This window comes from Vicugna pacos, unplaced genomic scaffold (genome assembly GCF_048564905.1).
Source record: "Vicugna pacos unplaced genomic scaffold, VicPac4 scaffold_20, whole genome shotgun sequence".
Taxonomy (NCBI): domain Eukaryota; kingdom Metazoa; phylum Chordata; class Mammalia; order Artiodactyla; family Camelidae; genus Vicugna; species Vicugna pacos.
The window spans coordinates 8,212,195-8,239,933 of NW_027328741.1; the positions used below are offsets into that span (position 1 = coordinate 8,212,195).

The 27,739-nt window shown below is 38.3% G+C and overlaps 1 pseudogene; it reads left to right on the plus strand.

The window, feature by feature from the left end:
- The window catches only part of LOC140693650 (actin-related protein 3C-like), a 111,034-nt pseudogene that overhangs the window by 14,070 nt on the left and 69,225 nt on the right, over positions 1–27,739 (plus strand).

The following is a 27,739-nucleotide window of genomic DNA, read 5'->3' on the forward strand; positions in this document are numbered from 1 at the left end:
CCCCTAATTATAAAAATTGCATTTACTGTACAAAATTTAGATAAAATGGAGAAATGTAGAAAAGAAGATAGAGTGACCCACAAAGCTGCCCATAGGACTGTGCCACACTTTTTTGGTATAGTCTACTGAGCTCTTTTTCTTAGACACACGATACACGTTTTAAACATTGTTGGGATACCCTCCATCTGATTTCGTGTTCTAATTGTACAATGTGCTCCTGAAGTTGTATTTTGCATATTGATTTATCCCTGATGTATCTTTATGGTTAAATGCTCTGTGGAAAAATATTTAGTAACTACCTAACAGCCCAACATGTGGGTATAGCACAATTCATTTACTTATTTTCCTACCATTGGCTGTGGGGGGTTGTTTTATTTAATCTGTGATGAAGCTGATACTTACTCAACATGGGTTGAATTAATTTTAGAAAATGTTATAAATAATATATTGAGTATAGAAATTGTGAATAGTTTCTGTTTGTGAGAGCTACTGTTCTTATGAATTTAAGTTTTTGATTTTAATTATGTGTACATATCTTTTATATTGATCTTAAATATTCTACAATTGTCTTGGGCTCCTGAGAAATGCTACACACTCTCTCACTTCTAGAAGTTGGGCACCTCAGAAGACACAAGAGGAATTCAGTCACCTTTTCTTGCAACTTCACTGGTAACTGTCTGTGCTTGTACTTGGTGGAACTGATACATCTTTCAGATGGATGAGGATTTGCTCCAGCCTCCTGTCTCCATGAGTGTGTGACAAGCAGCCAGTGCCATCAGGGAGCTCAGAGTGCCTCCTGTACCTGGTGCAGGTGGGGATTGTCCACTCTGCACGGCTGCTACCACCAGCATGAGCTGGACCTTCCCAGCCTGTGGCCTGCATATTGAGTGGCACCCCAGGGGGCTGGTGAGGCCCTGGGGCCACACAGCAGCTCCTGGCCCTGCCCTGCTGGTGATGGCTGGCAGCCTGGTCACTGGCCCGGGAGGGCAGCTGGGTGAGCAGATCCAAACTCCCCTCAGCATGGATCTCACATAGCATAGGGTTGAGGGGAACTTGCCAGACTGTTCATTCCTACCAAGTGCAGCCCTTACTAGAGTGAGCAGGTCAATTACTTAGTATTTAATGCATGCCTACACCAAGCTGTGTGCTTGACCTGCTGCCTGTTACTGGGTCTCTTCTGTGCAGCCACTCACCCCATATGATGGGTGAAGGTGCCAAGGCTGAAATATATGTGTTAACAGGTATGGCCATGGTTACTCTTCCCACAGATGTGGAACCAGGATCTGAGTCCAGGTTGTCACACTCTAAATCCCACATGCTAACCAGGTTGTTGACTTTTAAATGCAAGCCAATTTGTAGTTGGTTTAAAAATTAATAGTTAAACAGCAAAAAAAAGTGACAATGAATATATATATGTTCATGTATAATAGAAAAGTTGTGCTCTACACTGGAATTTGACACAACATTGTAAAATGCCTATAACACAATAAAAGTGTTTAAAAATTAATAGTTAAAACTTTTTCCTTTTAGTTAGAGGAACAAAATAATATGACCCAATGTTTGGACAGACAGCAGCATTTTAGAAATTAACTACCTTCTGTGGTTTTCTCTTCACATTCCTAATGGAAAGGCCACTTTGGTTGCTTAAAGAGCATCACAGGTTCTCCTAACGGAATTGCATGCGTGGTCATTTTATCCTCCCTCCCCTAGTCCTGAGCTTTGCATAGAGTGGGGATTCAATAAATGCTTGCATTGCCAGGGCAGGTGGGGGCAGAAGTCTAACTTAGAGTCCAGGGAGGGCTTCCCTCCTGGAGTTACTCACATGGTGTTTTGCCTCTCTGTCTCCCCAGGTGGAAGGTTAGGTACTAGGAAGCTGCATCAGACACATCCCTGTTGCAGGTAGAGATATTATGTATTTCATTCAACAGCTGCCAAGGGAGAGGGAGGTGGGAATCCCTCCTGAGCAACCACTGGAGTCTGCAAAGGCCATTAAGGTAAAAACAGTTGGGAAATTGGCCAGTTTGGGTGTGAGAGAGAAACGGTTGTTTGCACACTACCCCTCGTGGCTGCCACCCCTGCTCCACCGTGCCTTCCCTCCCCTCCCCATGAAGGTGGGTCTCCATCTGTTTACCACTTGAATTAAAGGGCTGAAAGCTTAGCCTCTTCTCTGAACATGGATGCTTGTGGAGGTTCCAGCTGTAAATGAGAGCAGCTTGAGCATCCTGTGTAGTATGATGTCATTTAATTGGAGCCTGATTAGACAGAACCTTCAATTAGCCAATGTGTCTTGAACCTCTCCCTCCAGGCTTCATTTCCCGAGTAAGGAGCAGACAGCAGCAGCAGTGACTGTAAGGAGTCCTGTGCACTCAGACAGAATTTAAACTCATTTCCATCTCTTGCTGTGTGTGGTTCTGTACCCTGAGAATTACCATTCAGAGTGATGCTGTTCTAGGGTGAATCATTGAACAGAGTCCTCCTGTGTTTTCTAGACTCCGTTACCATGCTGGAGGAGTTACAGGAAGCTCTAAAATTAAATCAGTAAGATTCGGAGGAAAATAGCTCATTGGTCCTTATTTAAAATGTCCATTTGACTGATCCATCAGTTTGATCTTTGTGTCACTCTGTAGGTAGCAGTTGACAGACCCCTTTCAAAGCATCTTTCTTTTCAAGTTGCAAAATCAGGACAAATTACTGTTTTGTTTTTGTTTTAATTTTAGTCAAAATGAAGAGATTTTAGTAATACAAGGATAATTGTTATATAAATAGCAAAGATTTTGTTTTTGGAGAAGAATTTAAGCATGGAGGTGACATGTGGCCTTGAACACAGAGTTTGTGAGATACAGGAGGGTGTAAGGGAGGTTAGCCTCCCCTCTTTCCTCCCACCTTTGCACCCAGTAACAGGCTCATTGAAGGAAAGCTAGTGTCTGGGGGGAGTCCTACATTTTTCACGACACTCTTGGTGGATGTAGAGGTATTTTTAGGACAGGGTGCACTGGTGTGGGTCAGGGCTCCTGTGAGTAGGGTGGCTGGGTGGCTGGGTGTGCTGAGGACTAGAGTTTCCAGGGCTGGGGCACCTCAGAGCTTGGGTGTGTGTTCCTGGGCAGCCCATGGGAGTCAATCCTTTCCCTCTGGGGGAAGGTTTAGAGAAGTAGCATAAGACTTTCTTTTTTTAGATTAAAATGTTTCCTAGAACTTCCCCTAGTCCTTTCCTTGCCTTTCTTCAAGGAAGTAAATTTGGATATTTGACCCAAGTTCCCTCACCACCCCACTCCTGTTACCAATGTGTCTCAGAGCCTCTGGCCCCTGATCATCAGGGTGGTCATGCAGGTGAGTGGGGCCCTAAGTGTGCTGACTGTGACAGAGGCTGCTCTCTTAGTCCTCGTGGTGGGCTTTACCTTCCTCACTGGCTCTCTGGGGTCCATATCTGTCCCTGAACCAGGGCTGGCCCATTTGGACAGTGACAATGTATCACTCAGCCATGAAGTTTGGAAGTGGAAGAACTCCTTGTGTTCCCTGCAGGTCACCTGTACCAACCCTGTTGTCAGTTATTTCTTGCCCCACTTCTGTCTGTGGGAGTGAGTCAGAGTTGCCCCGTGTCTTGTTGCCCCTGTGGGCAGGAGGGGGCCTGTGGATGCGTGGGTCCTGTTGGTGAGAGCAGTGGTGGTCCAGGTCTTGGGGCCGACACACTGCACACCATCAACTCTGTGGAGGCACTGCCTGCCTTCAGTTATGCCTCTGAGATACTACGAGACATTGACCTGGTGTCTTAGGACAACTTACAGTTTCTGCCCTCAGCCTGGTAGATTTGAAGTTGTATGGACTGACCCACTCACTCAGTTATCAGTGAGCACAGGGGTGTGTAGCATGTCTGGCCCATCAGTCTTACAGTTGTGCAGAGTATACCGAGGACGTTATTAGGTTTCGTTTCAGGGATTCTAAGAAATTTTGAACTTAGTATCATGAAAATGCCTTCAGAGGTCCTCCTGAGCACCAGCTTGGGCCTGGCACAGTGTAGGCATTGAACAAAGCCCATCTGGCCCACAGGAAGCTGACTTTCAGAATCCAGTACCCAGGGGCCAACTGCTGTGCTTGTGAGGTTAGCTCTAAGGACAGATGATCAACCCAGAGACCCCAAGTCAGGCAACACCAGCTGAGGAAACACTTTGCACAGCACAGGCTGGGGCTGGCACTGAGCGGGTTCTCATACCCCAATGTGTGGCAGCTCCATCCTGCCAAAGTCGGGCTTTTCTTTGGTTCATGGTCCCAGCACCTTAAAAAGTGCTGTTCCACTTACTTATTTATCACCATCACTGGTTACTCTGACTCTCAGCCAGTTTATGGGCCAATGGGAAGGGGTCTGTGTGTGTTTTATTCACTTGTGCATCCCACGTGCCTAGGCACCCACTAACTCTCTGTTGTGCAGCCACTGAGTGTGCTGTGTCAGAGCACACAGCAGGTTAACCACCTGCCAATCGGCCTTGGTGAGCACAGGGCCAGATCTGCTGCCTTCAGATCTGGGTTGGGCTGTGATGCGGGTCTGCTGGTCCCAGTGGGTGGCAGCGAGTGCCTGGGCAGGTGCCACGTGGGGGCATACAAGGAGTAAGAAGAGAGGAGATGGAGATGAGGGACTTGGTAGGCACCATCAGACATCATCTCAGATAGTGGGCAGCAACATGTGAGGCTGGGACTAACAGCAGAGCTGGAACGAAAGCAGAGTACGTGGCCAAAGCATAGCTGTTAGACATCACTGAGCCCAGTAAGTGTCCCTTGGAGCTGTGGCCGTGGGCAGGACTGATGTTGGGGGCTTGTGGTGCTGGAGATACTGGGTGTTTGCCAGAGGGCAAACTGGGTGGTGGCTAATGGCTGGTGACATTTCTGTGTGTGTGTCTGCAGGAGAATTACTGACACATTTGCCCCAATATAGTCAAGGAGTTTGCCAAGTATGACGTGGATCTGTGGAAGTGGATCAAACAGCACACAGGGAACAATGCCATTAGCCAGAAGAAGTTCATTATCGATGTTGGCTAGGAAAGTTTCCCAGGCCCTGAATTTTTCTCTCACCCAGAGGTAAGACATTAGCTTTCTGAGTGTGCAGAGAATGACGTGTGTGGAGCAATGCTGCCACCTCTTGCACATCTCGTGTGTGCAAGAGTGGCTCCCCATGGGGCTCCCAAATGAGGTGGCCACCTTCCAGGGAGGATCTTGGGAGTGTAGGCTGCAGCCTCAGTGGCTGCTCTGGCTCCTGCGTGGTCCACCCATTTGACTGGGTGTTTCAGCGTGCTCCTCTTTGGCTCTGGCTATCTGTTAAACAGTTAATGGTTGGTTAAACCAAGAGCAGTTTGGAAGAAGCTTTAAGAACAATAGAAGAGAATGGATTTGAAATTCATCTCATACTAATATGAAAACTAGTTAATCTCGAGGACTGAATGTAATTTGCGTCTGTATAAGAGTACGATAGCGTTCATATAACCTTCCCATCACTCAAGATGATCTGTCCTCATTCCAACTTTTAATCCAGGACAGCTGATCCTGCTGTGTTCCCTGCTGCAAGTTAAAGCTTCTGTCTGAGGACAGCCTCGGAAAGAAGAATTAGAGATATTATCAGTTTAATGAGTAGTCACAAAGAATGATTACTGCTTTTGCAAAAGCAGTAACTAAGAGGCAATATCCTAAGGTTTAAGTAAATTGGATTTTATTTGTATTTTGGTATAATTTTCTGCTTCATTCAGTTTACATTTAAAAGGTAAATACAAACCACTGCCTGTTCTTCGATGTGTATGAATTTTGTTCAGGGAAATGGCACACAGTGTATGTCTGACTGTACCTGATAGCACGGCACTCATTCGCTTGTGGTAGTCTTCAGTTAAAATAGACATAAACCCACAACGTCCAGTGAACAGCTTCATGGTGACTTCTTTTTCCCTCGAGCAACACTTTCCATGATTTTTAAAGCATATTTCTGAATTTTGTAACTGAATTACTTATACTTTAGCTTATTTCACTTGTGGAATTGAATGTAAGATTTTTTACTCAATAACATGATTGTTACCGTATTGATTGTTTCACTTAGAAGCCACCACCCTTCCCCCTTCACAGTCTTCTAGCTCAGATTTACAGTGTGAGTCACTGACTAGATTTTTTCTTATATCCTGGCTCACTATTTCATGACATTACTGTCTATACATCACATGCTCATTACCTACTCACAATATTTTTCAATATATGTCACATACACTGAGCAGTTGCTTTTTAAAATCTCATAAAAATTGTGAGTCACTGTGTATTCTAACACAGGGCTGGTCTGTCTTTGTTACTGTTTGATTTTCTCCCTCTCTAAACCCACACATTTCATCTCTTGAGGGGACATGTCATCATCACTCCATGCACAGAGTCACTTGGATTAATTTGACACAATCATTCCAATGTGACAGTTTTAAAGGCATAGTGAATTCTGTATTTGTTGAAGTTACTTTTTTAAAAAGTTGTTGAGAGAAATGTGTAATGTTTCTTTTATATCTGTATAAAATTCAGTTTGCCAACCCAGATTTTATGGAATCCATCTCAGATGTTGTTGACAAAGTAATAAAGAACTGTCCCATCGATGTCCACCTTCTCCTGTGTAAGGTATAAGCTGCTTGGGTAACATGCTTGGATTTCATTCTGGAATTAAAACCCAGCATTCTGAGAATAATAGACTCTTACCATCAGTCTTCAGCCAGTCCTATTTGACTTCTGTTTTATAGGACTTGTTAAGGGCCAGATTTCTGATAAAGTATTTTTCTTGGAGTGAGGATGACTTAAATGCTTGGCAATATGACTCAGTTAACCAGAAGTATTTGATTTAAATATTTTAGTATCTCTTATTCTTATCTGCCCAGCTGTATTTTTAAATTGGACAATTTTAACCCTCTATGTTGACTGAAAGATCAAGGGGATCCTTCCCCTCTTGCTTTCTGTGAGTTCACTGGTCTTGCTTCATGAGTATTTAGATTAGTGCCAGATGTGTTGTTGTCAGAGAGAAGGAGGAATCTGAAATGAACAATCATAAAATACTCATGTAATGTCTCTCCAAAATTCTTTGATTGCAGGGAAGGAGAAAAAGGCAGTTCATGTAACTGTAGGATGAAGGAAGTGTTGCTGAAAGCCAGAGGGGAGGGGCAGAAAGTGGCAGTCAGCTGGCCCTGCTTCCCTGCCTGCTCACCTCTGTCTGCACAACCTGCTCTTCCCCCAGACCATGTCTTCCCTTCATAGATGCAGGAAACTGAACATTAGGGAGGAGAGGGCCAGGCTCAGTAGGAAGGGCTTAATACAGTTTATTTCATCTGGACAGTAGAATACTACTCAGCTTTTAAAAAGAATGAGGTAAAGCAATGTAAATTCAAATGAAAAGATGTCTACAGTGTATATTGTCAAATGAAAAAGCAAGTTGTAAAATTTACACATAGTATTATTTCATTTAAAATATACTTTATGCATATATATAAGAATAGGTTTTGAATGATATGTGTTAAACTCCTTAAAGGAAATAAAATATATCTGGGCAAGAGATGGATAACTCTTACTTTCTACTCTTTGTGTTTTAAGGTTATTTGAAATTTTATGGTTAATAAATGTTATTTTTATTATTGGAAAACATTTTCTATATAGACAAATTTAATGGGTAAAAGCAAATTATAATTTGGTTTTTATTGGTATATAACCTTAATTAAACACATCTAACCTCCAGTAAATATGCAAGGAAGGGAAAGCAAAGGCATATGAGAGTATTAAGTTTAGTGCAGTATGTGTCTTGTTCTCCCTACTTCTTAAATCTCACATAACTTTAGCTGTGTCTTCCTGTCCATGAAAGCAAGGAACAAGAGTGCACCATTTAGTCCTCATTTCATCATGGTAAAGATGAAACTTCTGCCAGCACTAAGGATTGTTCATGCTGGGGTTGAGGTTTCTCATTTGATCATTTAGTTTGCTTTCGGTAGATTTATGGGATTCTTGAAGTACAGCTGGCCTTCTAGCCTGAGTACCTTATTTAACAGATGATGACACTGAACCCTAAAGATAGGAAAAGGAGGTAAAACTGGAGGGACCTGGGTCACATGGGGCAAACTGGTCTTCAATGTTTTTCTAATTGAGCTAGGGTTGATGTACAAAATTATATAGGTTTCAGGTTGCAGTTTATAAAGGTTATACTCCATTTATAGTTATTATAAATTTCAGCTATATTCCCTCTGCTGTACAACATATGCTTGTAGCTTATTTGTTTTATACATAGTACTTTGTACCTCTTAATCCCCTACCCCAGTCTTGCCCTCCCCTCTTCCCTGTCTCATGGACACCCATTTGTTTGTTCTCTATATCTGTGAGTGTGCTTTTTGTTGTTGTTGTTGTTGTTATGTTCACTAGTTTTCTTCTTCAGAGTTCATATATAAGTGATATTCTGCAGTATTTGTTTTTTCTTTTTCTTTTTTTAACATTTTTTATTGATTTATAATCATTTTACAATGTTGTGTCAAATTCGTGTTCAGCACAATTTTTCAGTCATTCACGGACATATACATTCTCATTGTCACATTTTTTTCTCTGTGATTTATCATAACATTTTGTGTATATTTCCCTGTGCTATACAGTGTAATCTTGTTTATCTATTCTACAATTTTGTAATCCCAGTCTATCCCTTCCCACCCTCCACCCCCCTGGTAACCACAAGTCTGTATTCTCTGTCTGTGAGTCTATTTCTGTCCTGTATTTACACGTTGCTTTTGTTTGTTTGTTTTTGTTTTTGTTTTTTAGATTCCACATATGAGTGATCTCATATGGTATTTTTCTTTCTCTTTCTGGCTTACTTCACTTAGAAAGACATTCTCCAGGAGAATACATGTTGCTGCAAATGGCATTATGTTGTCGGTTTTTATGGCTGAGTAGTATTCCATTGTATAAATATAGCACCTCTTCTTTATCCAGTCACCTGTTGATGGACATTTAGGCTGTTTCCACGTTTTGGCTATTGTAAATAGTGCTGCTATGAACATTGGGGTGCAGGTGTCATCCTGAAGTAGATTTCCTTCTGGATACAAGCCCAGGAGTGGGATTCCTGGGTCATATAATAAGTCTATTCCTAGTCTTTTGAGGAATCTACACACTGTTTTCCATAGTGGCTGCACTAAACTGCATTCCCACCAGCAGTGTAGGAGGGTTCCCCTTTCTCCACAGCCTCCCCAGCATTTATCATTTTTGGATTTTTGAATGACGGCCATTCTGACTGGTGTGAGGTGATACCTCATTGTAGTTTTGATTTGCATTTCTCTGATAATTAGTGATATTGAGCATTTTTTCTTGTGCTTTTTGATCATTTGTATGTCTTCCTTGGAGAATTGCTTGTTTAGGTCTTCCACCCATTTTTGGATTGGGTTGTTTATTTTTTTCTTCTTGAGTCATATGAGCTGCTTATATATTTTGGAGATCAAGCCTTTGTCGGTTTCACTTGCAAAAATTTTCTCCCATTCCGTAGATTTTCTTCTTGTTTTACTTCTGGTTTCCATTGCTGTGCAGAAGCTTGTAAGTTTCATTAGGTCCCATTTGTTTATTCTTGCTTTTATTTCTTCTAGGAGAACATTTTTGAAATGTATGTCAGATAATGTTTTGCCTATGTTTTCCTCTAGGAGGTTTATTGTAAGTTGTCTTATGTTTAAGTCTTTAATCCATTTTGAGTTAATTTTTGTATATGGTGTTAGGAAGTGTTCTAGCTTCATTGTTTTACATGCTGCTGTCCAGTTTTCCCAGCACCACTTGCTGAAGAGACTGTCTTTATTCCATTGTATATTCTTGATAGTGTGAACGAAAAATACTTCAGGCCATACAGTAAACAAAGAATGCTGAAGCCATCAAGTCATCAGTGCCTGCTGCCAAGACAAGCCTGCAGCCACTCACAAGGTGCGCCCTGAGGGGACTCAGAATAAGAAAGGACAGGACACTGGCCCTAGACAGCTAGGTGCCCATGACTTACAATACTGGGGAGCATCTGTTCTGAGCCTTGTGAAGTTAAGTCTGGATCCACTTCCAAGCTATCATCCTCTGTTCTTTCAATGTCATGCAATAACTCTGCAAATTGCTCTGATGTTACGCTTTTGCCCACGTCACATCTGAGATATCTTCCTCTTCTTCATCAGAACCATTTCCTGTCATCATTTACATCAGTAAGTGCAGTTTCACCACTTTCCTCTGGGTGCATGTCTAGCGTCTCTCAAACAGCTGCAGAGTCAAGTTCCTGTAATCAGCTGTTCCTTCTATGACTCCGTGTGGGTTTGATTTGAATTCTGCAAAGTTATTTGCACAGTGCAGTCAAAGCTTTTGCCATAGTGCGTGCCTATTGGTTTTCCAGCCACCATGCATGAATGTTTTCTACTGCATGTTTTAAGTCATACTTCTTCCAAAATTCATCTAAAGAAATCACACGATCTTCTGTTGTAGATCCCTCCTGTCTCCAATAATAGGCTTTAAAGTTGAAATAATGCGTTGGTCCATGAGCTGGATTGATAAAGTTCATTTTATGGTAAAATTAAAATGTTCACATTTTTATTCAGGTCCCAAAGAGACTCAGGGTGACTGGGAGCATTATCCAGCAGAAGCAATGCTTAAAAATTTAAATTATTTTGCTTACCATATCTTTCCACCCCTTGGAGATGAGGCAACAAATTTGTATGCCTTGCTGTCTGCGTCTGAGTTAAATAGCAGATGGGCAGTGACCTATCACTGATAGCCTTTAGGAAGAAGTCATGTGATTGGGCACTGATCATAATGCACATTTGTCATTGATGTAATGACCTGTAGACTGCAGGGCTAGAAGAAGGTCTATACTTCATGTAAGTACTCATAGTTAATATACTGTGGTCACTGGAATTTGTTGTTTGGGTGCATATATCAATGTGAATATTGAACCTTCCAAAGTGAGGACCCATCATATTGTTTCAAAATGAAATTGATATCTTTAAAATCAAATAACTTCACTAAGTGTTGAAACTAATTTTCCTGACAGGATTGTTGAAATAAGCATGGTTTGACTTTCTCCTCCAACCTGAAGGACCTGGAATGACAAAGTTTTCTAAGCAGAGAACAAACAAGGAGTCCCTGGAGGTCAGGAGCCATAAGTTGTTCAGCAGTTCTCATCAGAACATCACTGAATGTGCAGGAGATTTTCATTATGAATGAACAGACAAATGAATAGCTCAATGGAGAGGGAACACTTTCTTCCAACATGTGTCATGTACGCAGTAAAAATCTGTTGGATTTAGTAAAATTAGGAAATATCTTCCATCTTCATATCAAACTATGGACTCATACAATCTAGAATTACATATATGTTATGAAACTTACAAGATTTGGTAGACTCAGCCTAGACATAGTGAAATGAAATTCTTTATCCTTTGAATGTTTCCAAGAAAAAAAAACACATGTTCATGTATCTTTTGTATTCCTTGAACGTGAGCAGAACAAGTCTTCTATATTCTTCCCTTGTGAGAGGTTTTTCTAAGAAATAAATGCCCCCTGGGTCTGAGAAAATCCATTTTTATCATTTGTGCTTCCTGTAAGCTCTGTTAAGCTTTTATGATTCTCCTGGCTAATGAATCATATAAATCAATAGCGGTCTGGAGGTGTCAGTTCTAACACTGCCACATTTTTGGTTTGGTGACTAATATGCATTTCTTGCTCCTCTAAAAAAAAAAAACTATAATGAGATTTTGTTGTCTTTATGCATCGCTCTCCGAATATTATAAATGATGATATCTAACCAAAAAATCAGACAAATGAACAGTAATGAAACATAAATCCAGGAAACCACAACACTACAGTGGATGGAATTTTTCTCCTAAGGAGAATGTGAATTATGCTTGATTTTGTGTATAATTGACAGGTGTGTGGAGATAACATTTCATGTTCAATTAGAAGCAGTCTGATTAATTCTGCATCAGTGAGATCAACTCCATCTTCAATATTTATGGATAATTAGCAAGCAGTCATACTTTTGAAAGTGAGAATCACTCCTTTGGTGCTACGTTAACATCAGTTGTTAACTTATTCTTTGTAATTTCTTTGAAGTGTATATACTTTTGAAACAGATGTCTAAATAACTAATCAGAAACATGTCAAAATATTTTTCAAATCAAATATTCAATATTGTTCAAATAAAATGAACTTATCCTTGTTTAGTCTAGCAGATAGAAACTTCTTTAAAATCTGTGTTAATCTCTGTTGACTTTTTCTCTTTTTTTTAAATTGAGGTATAGTCAGTTTACAATGTTGTATCAATTTCTGGTTTTCCTTTTTTTTCCTTTGGTGGGAGGAGGTAATTAGGTTCACTTATTAACTGATTCTTGGAGGAGATACTGGGGATTGAACCCAGGACCTCATGCATGCTAAGCATGTGCTCTACCGCTTGAGCTACACCCTCCTCCTCTCTCTTGACTTTATATTTATCAATATGAACTTGTTAGACAACAAAAGTAGTGAAAATGTGGTCAATGGACCCTTCTGGTTTTCTGCCATCTGGTTTCCATCAAATTGTGAAAAGAAATTAAAGCAAAACATAAAACAAAAACTGTTTTGCTTCCACAAGCAATTAATACACTAAAGGGAATAGGAAGCAAACACTAAACTCTAATAATGAAATAAATGTTTTCAATTATATCACTTACTGATTTTTTTTTCTGAATTAAGTCTGACTGAGTCTCAACATTCCTAATGGAGAAAATGTTTTCATATGCAGGGATCATTTCAACGACAGTTTCTTACATGAATCCTAATTGAGTTGGGAATTTCCCATTTATTGCTCAAATTTTAATATCTATGAATTCCCTTGCTTGGACTAAATTGGGAATAAACTTGAGGTTGAAATGATGGAGAGGAAAGAAGTTAAAGCAAGTCCCTGGCCACTGTATTTCCAATCCCCAGGGTGAGCATAGAATTGATCTTTCTCATTAGGAGACTTTTGAGAGTCAAAGCAAATGCATAATCATTACATTGGGGCAACAAGAATTACTAGCATGTCCTGGCAAACCTGGGTGTGAGGACTGCCCTCCGCCCCTCCCCACTCCATGCTGAGCTCTTGTGGGTTATGGGCAGAGGTCAAGTTCATCCAGCTCTGATTTATCCTGCTTTGAATTCTTGACTCCTAGACCCTTCCCAGTAGTTGCTGCATTTTTTAAAAAGTGAAATATAAAGAAAATACGAGTAAAACAGGGCAGAGTAAAAAGAAACAAAGGAAAAGAGAGGAGAGGTGTGTGGAAGGGAAAGGGAAAGAGAGATAAAAGGAGAATTCATTTTCCACTGACTCAAAAGATGAGATCTGAGGTATCTGTGTTTGAAGGAAGAGGAGAGGAAATGTAAAGAAATTTTTATTCCTAAATAACCCTGTTTCCATTAAGAAACAGACTAATGTATTTTAAATATGGGTGTGAAGGAAGACAGGGAACAGATAAAAAGCACAAATCCCAGAACATGTGATTTGCTGGAACAGTGCACCATCGGTCAATTTGTCTGTAGCCTCCATCGGAGTCTGCCCTCATCAAAAATTATTTATGACCAAACTATGATTTTGCAAAATTACATGCATAATCCTGTGGTAAAGCCCATCCTGCAGTATCTTGTAATCTGCTTTGCCTCAAAGTCTAATATAAATCAGAATGAAATTTAATTATTTTCTTTATGAACTGATGGCATATTGTATCAAGATTCATGCAAGTACTCTTACATCACATGGATGGAAATAAAAAGACAAAGGTTTGTAGGAAAATGAACAATAGATGTTGACTATAAAGCCTTGTGAGATTGCCTTTGAATCTTTGTCTATTAAGTTACTTTTTCTCTGCAGTCATAGACATATTTCGTTATCACAAGTCAATGTGTTTCATTCATTAATTTTTCATTTTTGGTTGCAGTGACACTCAAGTTTCCCCACAGGCTCTTCAAATTACACACAGGCATGAAATTGCATCTTACTCCAAAAAGATAAAATGATTCCCCCATTAAGTGAACTTGTTAAGTGTCATTTTCAGAGCTTGCAAACTCCACAAATCTCATTACATACCTGGAAGTCCTCTTTCATTTCTCAGCAGCAAATCATTAGCTGAGAACCAGAGTGAGACCTCATTATCACTCACACTAAACTAGTTTTGCAAAATGTGCTGGCATAAATTAACTAGTCTACCCTGAAGCATTGTCAAAGAATTGAAACTGAACCACCTTTGTCAAGATAAATGAACAAAGTCCCTTTTGTGATGTGGTCTTCATCACTTTAAGTCGTGTTTGCTGGCTTGTTCACTGCTCCCTAAAACTCAGTAACTGGCATGAAAACTCAGGTTTCTGTCATGTGTATAAATTTGGCCTGGACTTCTGTAATTTTAATATGTTAACAAGCCTGTAATTTTGTGGCTGTTTTTTATATTTAATATGTAAATATGAACAATGATCTGTTTGTCAATTTTTTTTTTTTTGCCATAGGATAGCTTGTAAGGGAAATCAAGCTATTTCTAAAACTGCATATTGTCTTTATATTTGCTGGTATAAAATTAAATTTTTCTGAATAAAATAATTAGCAAGAAAGTCAAACAAAAATCTGAGAGAAATATGAAAACTGGCTAAATCTGTTGACATGCAAAGAATATAAATTAATAAGATAACGACTGAAAACTTAATACATAAATGGGCAAAGAAAGAGCAAAATGTAAATGGACATGAACTTGAGGAGATGTTGAATCTTATTATAATTAAATAACACAAAATAAAATGACAATGAGATACTATTATTATTCACCTATGCAAAATCTTGAAATATATATTTGGTGAGAATGAAAATAAACAGATGTCCAGATATTGTTGGTAGAAGTATAAAATCTGAGGCTTCTTTTTAAGAAATATTTGGGAAAATATAAATGAAAGAACACCTAAATTTGCTCTTATTAACAAAGCAAGTTTACTTTGGAGCAGATAGAGATGCAGATATATTTACATGTATTCTGTGAATAAATATGCCTAAACAAATGTGCAAAATTATAGAATAATAATGTTACCTAGTCACTGTTTGCTAACCAAGAAGACCTAGGAATAATCATTGTTCATCACTAGCAAATTTGTTCAGTAAACTACCATAGTTTGTTTCATCAAATAAAATAGGATGGAGCTTTTAAAATCAAATTATTTTGTGAATATGCTTAAATGCAATTTTTAAAAGTGACAAATATGCACACGTCATGCATGTAATTTGAAAGCACATTTATGATTTGCATATGTTTCCCTGTGTGCAATGTCACTACATGGTAACAGTGGCTCACTCTCTAGAGTTGGATTCAAATGAATTTCTATTTTTTGAAGAGGAAACCAAGGCTGGAAATTTTAGCTTTACTTTAAACTTTTTGTTTCTTTATTACAATCTAAATCTATTCTTCATTTGACAAAAATAAAAAGGTACTAAAGTAACAAGATTTTTTTTAATTGTCATCTTCTTCCATGATGACCTTTATTGGCTTTAATATTATTTGTTCTTAATGAGGAAAATGCATTTTAATTTGTGTGGCTCAAGTCCAAGATTAGACTGGAAAGACAAGAATGGGCTGACTTTTCATCTGTAATGCCCATATGATCTTATTTTACATGATGTCTATTTTGACGCTTTAAACAAATGTATAACATGGACATACAAAAGCATTTACTCCGAACTCAAAATTGTACGAGTGATTAGCCATAAGGAGAGAAATAATACCAAGAACACTTTTAAGTCAAATTAGGCAAACATTTGCAGAGCTGCCCATGCTGCATGGAATGAATAATGGGCAAATCATATCCTCAACCACCTCAGACAATAAACGTAAAATCACCACCAGATGATCAGGTTATTATCAGGGAGTGTAATTAGACCTAATTACCTCCAAGACTTATTCTCCCTGATTTTTCATTCTGCCTGTACTCATGCATATTGATATAGCGCATAATCACGGGCTCGCTGATCTGTTGCCTTTTAATTGGTCTCTAGCGTTTTGAGGATGTATATTTCTTTTCCCAATATCACTGTGGGGATTTGTAAAATGCCTTCTCCATATTCCTTAGTACAACTGACAATCAGGAAATATTTCTTTAATGAAAACACAGAGAAGCAAAAGCTTTTCAGTGTGGACGATTAAATCTCTTAATTAAATAGGAGAAACGCGATAGGGAAGGTGACAGTCTGGTTGTCAACTGGATAATAATAATAAAAGAAAATTAAGCAACAGCAGTAGAGGTAAAAGAGAACCAAGGGACCTAAGTTTAGTAAGTTAACTGGGGAGTGAGGGATGGTCACATGGCAAGAATTCTGAATAAACCTTCTTAGTTATAGTCATCTGAAGGGGACAAGGTATGTGAGGTGTTCATATTGTTCAATACAAATATTTTTCATGGCCTAAAATAAAACATAAAAAATTATGAGACCCTCTTTTTAAATGACTACTTAGGTTCTACATCTTTAGTCTGTTCCTGTATGTGTGTGTTTTTTTCCTAATCAGTTTCCTTTAGCTCAAAAAGCAATAGGGAAAATTTTTCTAAATCATTTCATTATATTCTAATTTTGGGGGTAAATAGGTTTACTTATTTTTCTTATTTTTAGAGGACGTGCTGGGGATTGAACGAGACCTTGTGCCTGCTAGGCATGCGCTCTACCCCTGAGCTGTACCCTCCTCCCCATTATGTTTTAATCACTACAATAGAGAATATACTAATGCTTCGCAGACTTTGGCATTGAACAGGAATAAAAAATAGTGACATTAAATTCCAAATAGCCTTGTAAAATACTTTGGAAAATGTTACTACATAGACAATATATATGACTCTCAAATATCTGGAAAAATTGTATTATTTTTAAACCAAATTTATTCAATCGTGCTAAAAGGCATTTGTCTATATAGAAGGTGCAGAAACGGAGACCAAGAGGTAATATGCTTAAGTTTCCACAGCCAGTTCATGAACATTTAAATGGCAAAGTTTGTACTATAGATATTGTATTCATAACCACATAAAAAGTTTCCTCTCTATTAAACTCTGACAATACATTTGAGTACATGTAACAAGATAGCTTTTCAAAGGAGTTAACCCAATTAGTCTATGAACCCAGGCTGAATTCCAAATTTGGTAGTTTTGCTGAACATCCTACATGATGATTTGTTTATTCATAAATTGTATCCCTTCCTAACTGAGGACTAGAATTCAGCAAAATTACTCTAGGGAAACTTACCTTGAGTAACTCTCAATTTATCATTGAGATACAGTTTGTGGAAAATAGATCACAATAATAAATTTAGAGTTAGATACATATACATACATATGCACACATAAAACAAAAGTTAATTGCACAATACTCCCACAGTTTTTTTTAATAATTATAAATTAGGAGTCACAAATTATCTGACTAACAACAGTTCACTTTTTCCCTATTATTTGACAAAGACTTTCACTGTGCTCAGATGCACCCTCAGAATCCTTCTCAACATAAAATTTCAGTCACCAATACCAATATATTGAAGGTGCTGCTATAAGAGAAATCTATTTGCCATCTCTGCAATGTAATCACCAAAATAATAATTGTTTACAATATTTTAAAAGTTCCAATATCAATTATTATACTCATTTCATAGAAATCACTTTAAGTTTTCTTTTAATGTTTTTGAACATTTTAATCAACATTGAGATTCATTTACTTTTTAAAGGGTTCATGTTATTTGGTGCACATACATATACATATATATATAATACAAAGGCTGCTATAAACTTTGTGAATGGTAATGGATAATAGCTTATTTTTTATTCAGTGTTTTTACACTGAAATCTAGCTTGTCTGGTGAAAAAGTGGTGGGTGCAGACTCCCCATTTGTTTGCAGTTGTCTGTGTGATTTTTTGCTTACCTATTTATTTTTAACCTTTCTTAGTCAACTTGCTTATGTGTATGTCTATGGCAGAGAATTGGTTTTTGCTTTGAAAGGCAATCTGGAAATAATTTTAAGAGGTGAGCCATTCTTATTTACATTATTACTATAATCAGTGTATATGTAAATATTACTTTCACTTTACCTACATTTTAAAACAACATATGTTGTTTGCTTTTCATGATGATGTTGTTCTGATATTTAAGAAAATTTAGGCTTCTTTTCTAGAGCTTATATTTATGCTAGCATGTAATTTATTTTGTCTCTTTTCTTTTCTTTTTTATTTTTTGTTGAAGTACGGTCAATTACAATGTGTCAATTTCTAGTGTACAGCAGAGTGTCCCAGTCATGAATAGACATACATGTATTCATTGTCATATTTTTTCATTAAAGGTTATTACAAGATATTGAACATAATTCCCTGTGCTATACTTTTTAAAAATCTATTTTTATATATAGTGGTTAACATTTATAAATCTTAAACTCCCAAATTTATGCCTTCCCATCCACTTTCCCCTGGTAACCATAAGGTTGTTGACTATGTCTGTGAGTCTGTTTCGGTTTTGTAGATGAGTTCATAGTATTTCTCCTTTTAGATACTACTGACTCTCCTCTGTGGGCAAAGCAAGACAAGTTTGTTGCCTCTTTCTCTTGTGCCACCGATTTTGTTCAGCAAAGTTACTTAATGTTTCTCTTTTATATGTTTACTATTCTATTTGACTTATCGGTTTATATGATATATTTTACCTTCCACATATTACCTAGGAGGCAATAGCTTGGATTATTTTATTTTCTATCATTTTCTCTATTTTCTTCCTGCTAAAATGAAAGAGCATCATTTCTTTTTTAAAGTACATGCTAGATACATAGCAGCATTTCATCTTTATCCCTTCCTTTGTTTATTTTTATTTCCAAAAGTAAATAATATTCCCCATGTTGAATACACCCAAAGTACTTCACCTTTTAAGCATATATTCAGAGTTCTCCAGCATTGCTGATGCTTCCTGTTTGTCTTCGTTTGATGCAGTTTACCCTCTCATCCCGTGCCATTCAGAAAGAAGCACAGAAGTTGATGGGAGTCTTTGGATTTAGAGGCAGCATATATCACAGCTGGGAACACTGGTCCCATTCTCATTCATCAGGGGACTGGGAAGATGTACAATTTTCAGTGAGCCCTGAACAAGAAGGCACATCAAGTGTGTAGGGCAAGCTGTCTGACCCTCTGGCTCTGTCATGTAGACAGGCCAGTGGCGTCAGAGCTGTCTGGGACTGATGGTAAATCCTGTCGGTTTCTGGAAGGCCTCAGTAGGACAATCGCAGTGCAAAACTTTAGGGTTATGTAAATATTCTACACTGTCTGTTTGAAAAAGAGCTCCTGGTAGACTTCAAGTATCTGGGATAAGCAAGTCTGGAGAAGAGATATGCGGATGGATCTGTGGGGCTGTCCACAAGGCCAGCTGATAACTGCATCCCTCCAGAGGGCACCCACCACTGAGGAAGCTCTCCAGTGAAGTGGGCAGTGTGACTGTCCTGTGAATGTCAGCCGAGACACCCCTTGTAAGATACCCTCAGAACAACTGGCCCATTTTGGGGGGACAAAAGTGAATGAGGGACACAGACTACAATGTTCGTTGTTTTAACGTGTATCCTGTTACCCAGAACAGGCTGGTTGAACCCTAACAGACTGACAGAATGGACAGTTATGATGCAGCAGATGCACTAAATTAACACCCACTGGGTGCTGTGTTCCTAATAGTTAGAATACACAGGTCTGCAAACAGAAGGCTGCTCACCCCACAGATTCACCTGCAGTAGTGCTCCCATCTTCCTCAAATTAGGGCCTTCCAAATTTGAAGTCCTAATGCCCAGTGCCTAGTTCCTGTGAGGAAAATCTTCCACTGAACTTGAAGCTGGGATTACCACTTGATCATTTTGGGTTTGCTCATTCCTGTGGACCAAAGGAAAGGAATTACTACATGAGGGGGAGGGGTTATCCACTTAGATCACCACAAAGAAGGGGCACTGACTTGACACTCTGGGGTCAGGAAGGAGCAGGCAGGGAGCCTATAAGATTTATTGGGTGTATCTGTGCCCAGTAATAGTGGTGACAAGGCAGGAGGAACCCACAGCCCAGCAAAAGCAACTAATGGTCCAACAGGTTGAAGTCCTGGCTGAGAGTGACAGAAACAGAGTCAGAGTGGAAAAGTGAGAATTTGAGCATCACTTGTGCCCCTGGGACATGTTGAAGCACTGAGTCTTGTAGCTTATTTTAATAACGATAATACCTTAAGTCTTTGCAAAGACTGCGGCTAGCTACCTCCCAAAAAGAGAGTCTGGAATTACACAAGTGGTGCAAAAGATGAACATTATTGAACATCCCTTAAGAACATTTTAGATTCTGTTGGTTTAACTTACCATTTTTTTCCACTTCCGAGAAGATGGGTTTCATGTGGACTCTAAATAGGATCATAAAGTTAAAGTCTGATCCGACCATGTCTCACCTCTGGTCTTGTTTTTGCCCTTGCCTGACTCCCAACTCCAGAGATTTACAGTTGACAAAGTGATGGTGTAAACCTTGGGAACAAATTCAAAACTCACGCATGTGCAACCTGCCGCTTTGGGAGCTCAGTGCTCTGTGTAGAAAATCTTTGATCAATAAGCTGGCAGAACTGGTGAATAAATGCTTTCTTCCTTCCTCCTTGGATGGAGAATAACACAATTCTTCAAATGGTCTCAAGGGATTGACCAAGTAGGCAATTAGTGGTGGCGAACTCAATAGCTCATCTTTACATTGGCTCTCAGTCCTTCCTGCTTTGTTCTGCCGTCTCACCCCTGCTCCTTAAATGATAAGCCCCTGTGAAAACCTCACACTTGACCATTTCTTTTAAGCTCTGATTTCTGGGGAACCCAGGTAAAGACTTATATGAACAATGCTATTAATTGCATCAACATTCTTACTGGTACTGGAAATTAAAACAACTAGTAGAAAAGGAATGATCAAACATAATTTGGCCCTTATTAGGGAAGGTTACTCAACCACTAATAAGTCTGAGTTAGAGCTATGTAAATCACAAGACATACACAAATCATGAGAAACTTACATAGCATAATTGCACTTTTTAGACCAAACCCAACTGTATGCATGTGTACATATGACTGTGAAATTGTATGATAATGGAGACACATGAAGAAGTTTGACAATAGGCTTTTTTAATTCAAGTATAGTCAGTTTACAATGTTGTGTCAGTTTCTGGTGTACAGCACAATACTGCAGTCATACAGAGGCATAGATATATTCATTTTCATATTCCTTTTCACCATTGGTTACTACAAGAGATTGAATACAGTTCCCTGTGCTATACAGTGTAAACTTGTTATATATCTATCTTATGTATTTTAGTATCTGCAAATCTCAGACCCACAATTTATCTCTTCCCACCCCCTTCCCTCCCTGGTAACCATAAGTTTGTTTTCTATGTCTGTGAGTCTGTTTCTGTTTTGTAAATAAGTTCATTTGTCTTTTTTTTTTTTAGATTCCACATATAAGTTATAACCTATAGTATTTTCCTTTCTCATTCTGGCTGACTTAACTTAGAATGACGTTCTCCATAGGTTTTTAATATTGGTTATCTCAGGAGCTAAAACCTAGCATCATTAACTGTTTCTTTATTCATCTTTGAATTCATTTCTTTGGTGACAAAACAAATAAATAAATAAGGTAGTAATTTTGAATTTTAAAAAATGAAACAAAATAATTGCGGCATGCTGCTAAGAAGGTAAGAACTAAGCTTCTGTCACGGAATTTTGCAAGGCTGTCACTTCCAGGAGTGGTTCAGATGGGGGCAAAGGCACGGCTAGAATGATCTGAAGACAAAACGAGGGTGAGAAATTGCAGACAGTGAGCGAAGCCTACATTCTCTAGTACTTTCACTGTAAAGGATGGTTGAAACATAACGCAGTTAGAAACAGGGGTGGGGGAGGGAGACGGATTAAAGGAAGGCAATTATTAGATTATTAAAATAAGAATTGATTTGTATTCTTGGAAGAAGAATCTTGGAGAGGTGGAACACCAGTGATAATGAGAGGGAGGAGGATGTTGCAGAGTGAATTCCTTCAGCAACCCACAGGCATGGGACCTAGTGCAGGAGAGGAGGCGCTGCCCTTGGATGGGAGCCTGGTCAGGAGGGCAGGGAGCAAGAGGAAGCCCAAATGTTGGGGGGTAGGTTTAGCAGGTGGTTGCTAATTTCTCAGTGAAATAGACTGTAAGGTCATCAGTCACAAGGAGGAGTGGGAAGGGAGCCGGAATTCTGAGGAGCAGCAAGGAAACATGGAATTCGGAAGAGAGAGTAAGTTGACTGGGGACATAAGGCAAGATTGCATGGCAAGTGCTCAACATAAAGACTTTTGATCATGATGTAACAGGACTCTTTAGAATCAACATGAGTTTGCTTTTCCTGTCATAGTCAACTGCATGGGTCTAGGCAGAGAGGCAGGATTAATGCGAATACAGTGGAGAATGAACTAAAATATAGGCTTTTGCACTCAGTTACAGAGTTCAGCAACTGCATTTCCACTGTCTCACTATTGCTGTAATAATTTACATATAGTGCTGTATGAGATGATGAGAGCTCCCGGTCCCTGGTGTAACGGCTTCCAAGTGTCTGTGAGTCTCCTTTGCCCAGGAATGTTTAGTGTGTGTGTTGAGGGGGGTCTCATGATCTTTTGAAGGTTTGGGTCAGAGATAAGTGAATTTCAAGGCCAGGTCCTACCTGGAAGACAACTTCATAGTGTAAGGACTCCTCTGTGGCTTTCCATCTCATTATGCACTTATGTTTTAAAAGTGTCTTTTGTCTTGAAGCTTTCATAGCTCAGTGAAATGAAAGAAAGTAGTTTATTTTGTCCTCACCATATGGTTTATATTAATTAATAAAACATTACATTAAAGCAATGCTCGGGGAATTCACCATGGCATTAGTAGAAACAAATGTCCGTTTGTATTAAATGGTGTTGTGCACAATGTGAATTCTTACTTATAAATCACTTGACCCCAGAGAAAAATCACTTTCTTAGTAACCAGTGGGATAAGGACCTAGTGCAACTGACAGAATTTTGCATCCTTCTTAAATTGTGATGAAATATGTTACATGTGACATCCAACAAAATAGACCTGTTTGAAGTCTATGTAACCAAGGAGTCTCTTTCTAACACATAAAGAAAACACGCACCAATTGTCACTGCAACATTTCTATTTCTTTATTTTTCTTTTTAAAATTGTGGTAAACATAGATATAACAAATTCACCATGTTCATCACTTGTTAAGTGTGTGGTTCAGTGGCATTGTTAGGCGATCATCACCACCACCCATTGCCGGAATTCTTTTGTCTTCCAAAACTGGAGTTTGGTACCACTTACACAGTAACCTTTCATTTTCCCTCCTCTCCAAGCTCCTGGCAGTCACCCTCCTGCTTTCTGTCTCCATGAATCTGACTCTTCCAGGTCCCTTGTACAAGTGGAATTATACAGTATTTATTCTTTTGTGGCTGGCTTTTTTCACTTAGCATGATGTCCTCAAGTTTCACCCATGTCCCTGCCCCTGTGAGCATTTCCTTCCTTTTTAAGGCTGAATAATCTTCCATTCCTGTATAAATCGCATGCTGTTTGCCTCATCCTCTGTTGATGGACACTTGAATTGCCTCCACCTTTTGCCTATTGTGGACAACGCCACTATGAATGTGGGTGCAGAGATATCCGTTCAAATCCCTGCACTAAATTTCTTTGGCTGTACACCAGAAGGGGAGTTTCTGGGTCATATTGCCACTCTATATTTAATTTTTTTGAGGCACCACCATACTATTTTTATAGCAGCTTCACCAGTTCATGTTTTCAACAACAATGCATAGAATTCCCATTTCTCCCCATCCCCAGCAACATTCGTCATTTTCTGTGTCTGTATGTGTTTGTGTGTGTCCTTAATAGCAGCTATTCTATTGGGTATGAAGTGTTACCTCGTCCTGGTTTTGATTTGCATTTCCCTAATGATCACTGTTGTTTAGCATCTATTCATGTGCTTACTGGCCAGTAGTACATATAGATAGATAGATAGATAGATATAATTTGAGAAATGTCTAGTCAAGCCCTTTGCCCATTTTTAAATCAGACTTGTTGTTTAATTGAAGGAGTTCTGTTATCCTGGATATTAACCCTTCTTTGTCTGATTTGCAAATATTGTCTTACATTCTATGGGTTGCCTTTTCAGTCTGCCAACAACATCCTTTAGTGCACAAAAGTTTCTTTAAAAACACATGTTTATGAAACTTCCACTAAAGTGGAAAAAATAATTTACAAGTCAGGTTTAAAGTTAGCTTTACCCTTGTTGTTTCTCTGAGGGGTTGGAAGGTTATGTTATATGAGACGAGTTGAAACAAAAATGATCCAAGTAAAGCCTGTGTTTTGTTACGAATAGTCGTCTGAAGTCGCCATCGTCACTTAATTTTCTCATTGAAGTGAAAATACTTGCAGTCTTAAATATGTTTGCATCATACTTTTTGTTGTTTCTTTAAAATGAATGGCACTGAAATAAGAATAGATGAATAATGACTGAACTGTATAATAGATGAAGGAATCTGGGAATGTACAAACCTGTAGTATTAACTTTGTGCAATTTCTTCAGTATGAGCACCAATAAGAGCCAAAGTTTGCTACCAAAATATCACATAGCATTTGTGAAACCTAACTGTTATCCACCCCAGGACCTTTGCATTTGCTCATCAGCCAGGAACACAGTTTATCTGTAGCCTTACATATTTCATTCCTACTTAGTGTCCAGAACTCAGCTCCAATATGATCCTTTAGAGAGGTCTTCAATGACACACCTGAACAGAAAAGCCCCACTCCCACGCTATGTCACTGCCCACCCTAGTCAGCTCCCAGTTGACTGGACTTTATAGAATTACACTTACAGTTGCCTAAAATTATCTTTGTGTATGTGGGCACTGTCTCGCCACACTCCCACTAAATGTGCACTCCAAAAAGGATCCTATCCGTCTTGTTTATCTGATCCCTCAGTGCCTAGAATAGTAGCTGGAATATAGTAAGTAATGAAAAAAATATATACAGAATGAATGAAATGATGTTTCTGCTAAGAATTCTAATGAACTCATATCTTTCCCAAAACTTTGAAAGTCATGAGTATTTTTTTCATTAATTATACAAATATAAAACTTGATTACACATGAACCATTTTTTAGTTATTTTATGAGAGCCATTTATGGCCTTGTTTATTGATCATTATGGAAAATACATCACCCACATCTTATCTTTCATGGTGAATGAATAACTTGTAATTAGTTGTCTGAGAATCCAGGCAAGATATTTATTTCTCTATTTTATTTTAAATCCCTTGTCCACTGGAAATGTATCTTTCTCTCTGACACTGAGGAAAAAATATTTTGTAATTTCCCTAAGATTTCGAGAGTCCATTTGTTTTCTCCATCCTTAGTTCCTTAATTCAGAAACACTCAGTAGTAAATCAGCCTCTATTTCCAAAAAACTCTGCATGGAACATAAATGAGACATTTAATAGCATGGTAGCATTTTTCAAAGTCTATGCCATACTATTTTTGACATTACTGGGAAAGCTTATGATTTCAGGAAATTAGGTATTAACTTGAATTCTATTTTTTCCAAGCCTCTTAAACAAGCTACACATATATTAAATCATTAGCCTTTTTGAATACCATAATTATGGAAAGCTTTAGTTTTTAATACATCTCACAGCACATCAGTTTAAAATAATAAGCCCCTTTTTTTCAATTTCTTGTTAAGAAAAAACCCACATTCTTCTTCGTTTTTTTATAGAATTTTTTTTTCATTTCAGCAGAATGATACATTGGAAACAACCTCACCCATCTTGAAACGCTAAATACCAGAGTGATTATTGAATGATGGAGTGTTTCCATTCCTTTTTGTCTTGCAGATGGTTTTTTGTACCATTAATTTTTTAGCGCCGACACAGTACTGCCATATTCTAAAGTGCAACCCTCTTCCCAATGAGGCTCATAAATCTCATGGCCACGGTGGTTGGAAAGCAAGGAGCTTTTATAATTGCATATATTCCTCATTCAAAGACAAATATATTTCGTAGGATTTATTTTCCTGGCCATATGGTGCAACATGATGGTCTCTGGGTAAGTCATCTGTGAACCTTGGTTCCGACTGAATCTGAGTCACTCGCTGGCCACCTAAAACTTGAAAATAGCAATGTCTTCCAGAGGAAAGTCACATTTAAAAGTAAGAATTCTGTTAATAATTCGTCTGATGAAGTAAGGTGCATTGATATGCTATGATGTTCTTCAAAGAGAATGAGCAAAATGTTTTCTATAAAAGAAGACCATGATTTTCTAGCAAGATTCTTCCTGAACACGTTTGGTATTTCTCACTTCAGTTAGGACAACCCTATCTAGCTTCCCAGAAAAAGATTTCTGAGAAGAATGAGTCATTACGATGGTGGGCTCCAATTTGGGGAATTCATGAAAGTCTCCTCAGTTGGTAATGCTTTGGACATTCAACATGGAAAACAGCAGTCTATTGCTCTCCAAATATAGATGCCTAAAGATCCAAAAAAATTTATTTTCAACCCCAAAGTAAAACTTCTACAAATGATGATCAGTGTCCTTGAAAGTAGTCTGGGAAAGTGGCCTTGGGAAATCTACCCAGAATATATAAAAGCAGACAAGAAGCGAAGAATGTACTAGGTAATTTTCTCAGGATAAATCATGAATATTATATTAATGTAACTTACAGATCACATTGAGTTCTTCATCCTTTTAATTCAAGATGGAAGATACATATTTAATCAATGCATTTAATTGAAGTCAAAATCATCTGATGATTCCTTTGATAAAAACAGGCTAAAGCCTTTTGGATAATATGTATATTTAAAAGCTTATAATTTTGTTAAAAAGAATTACCCTGTCAGCAATTATTTGAGATGTATTTTTAAAATACATTTATGAACTGAGTTAAATTAGACACACACATTTTAAGTTCTAGACAATAATTTTTGATGGTGTACTTTTTACTAATGATTTTATTTCAGATTTATTTTCATCATTAACATAATTTTATTTATTACAAAAATTCCATTTATTATATCAGTGGTCACCACCATACACATCTCTACACTTGCACCCTACAATCCATTCTTCAAAGAGCAAATAGAATAATCTTTTTTATCAGTTTTTTTAAATTGAAGTGTAGTCAGTTTACAATGTTGTGTCAATTTCTGGTGTACACCATTTTCCAGTCATACATGTACATACATATATTTGTTTTCATATTCTTTTTCATTATAGTTTACTACAAGATACTGAATATAGTTCCCTGTGCTATGCAGAAGAAATTTGTTGTTTACCTATTTTGTACATAGTGGTTAGTATCTGCAAATCTCAAACTCCTTATTTATCCCTTCCCACCCTCTTCTCCTCAACCCCATAACCATAAATTTGTTTTCTATGTCTGTGAGTCTGTTTCTGTTTTGTAAATGTGTTCATTTCTCTTTTTTTTTTAGCTTTTCCTCCCAGGATTAAAAATAGACTTACTCTATGATCCAGCAGTCCCACTCCTGGGCATACATCCAGAAGGGACCTTAATTCAAAAAGATACATGCACCCCAATGTTCATAGCAGCACTATTTACAATAGTCAAGACGTGGAAACCACCTAAATGTCCGTCGAGAGAATAATCTTTTAAAACCAGTTGAATCAGTCATTCTCATGATTAAAGTCCTCCTCTTAGAATC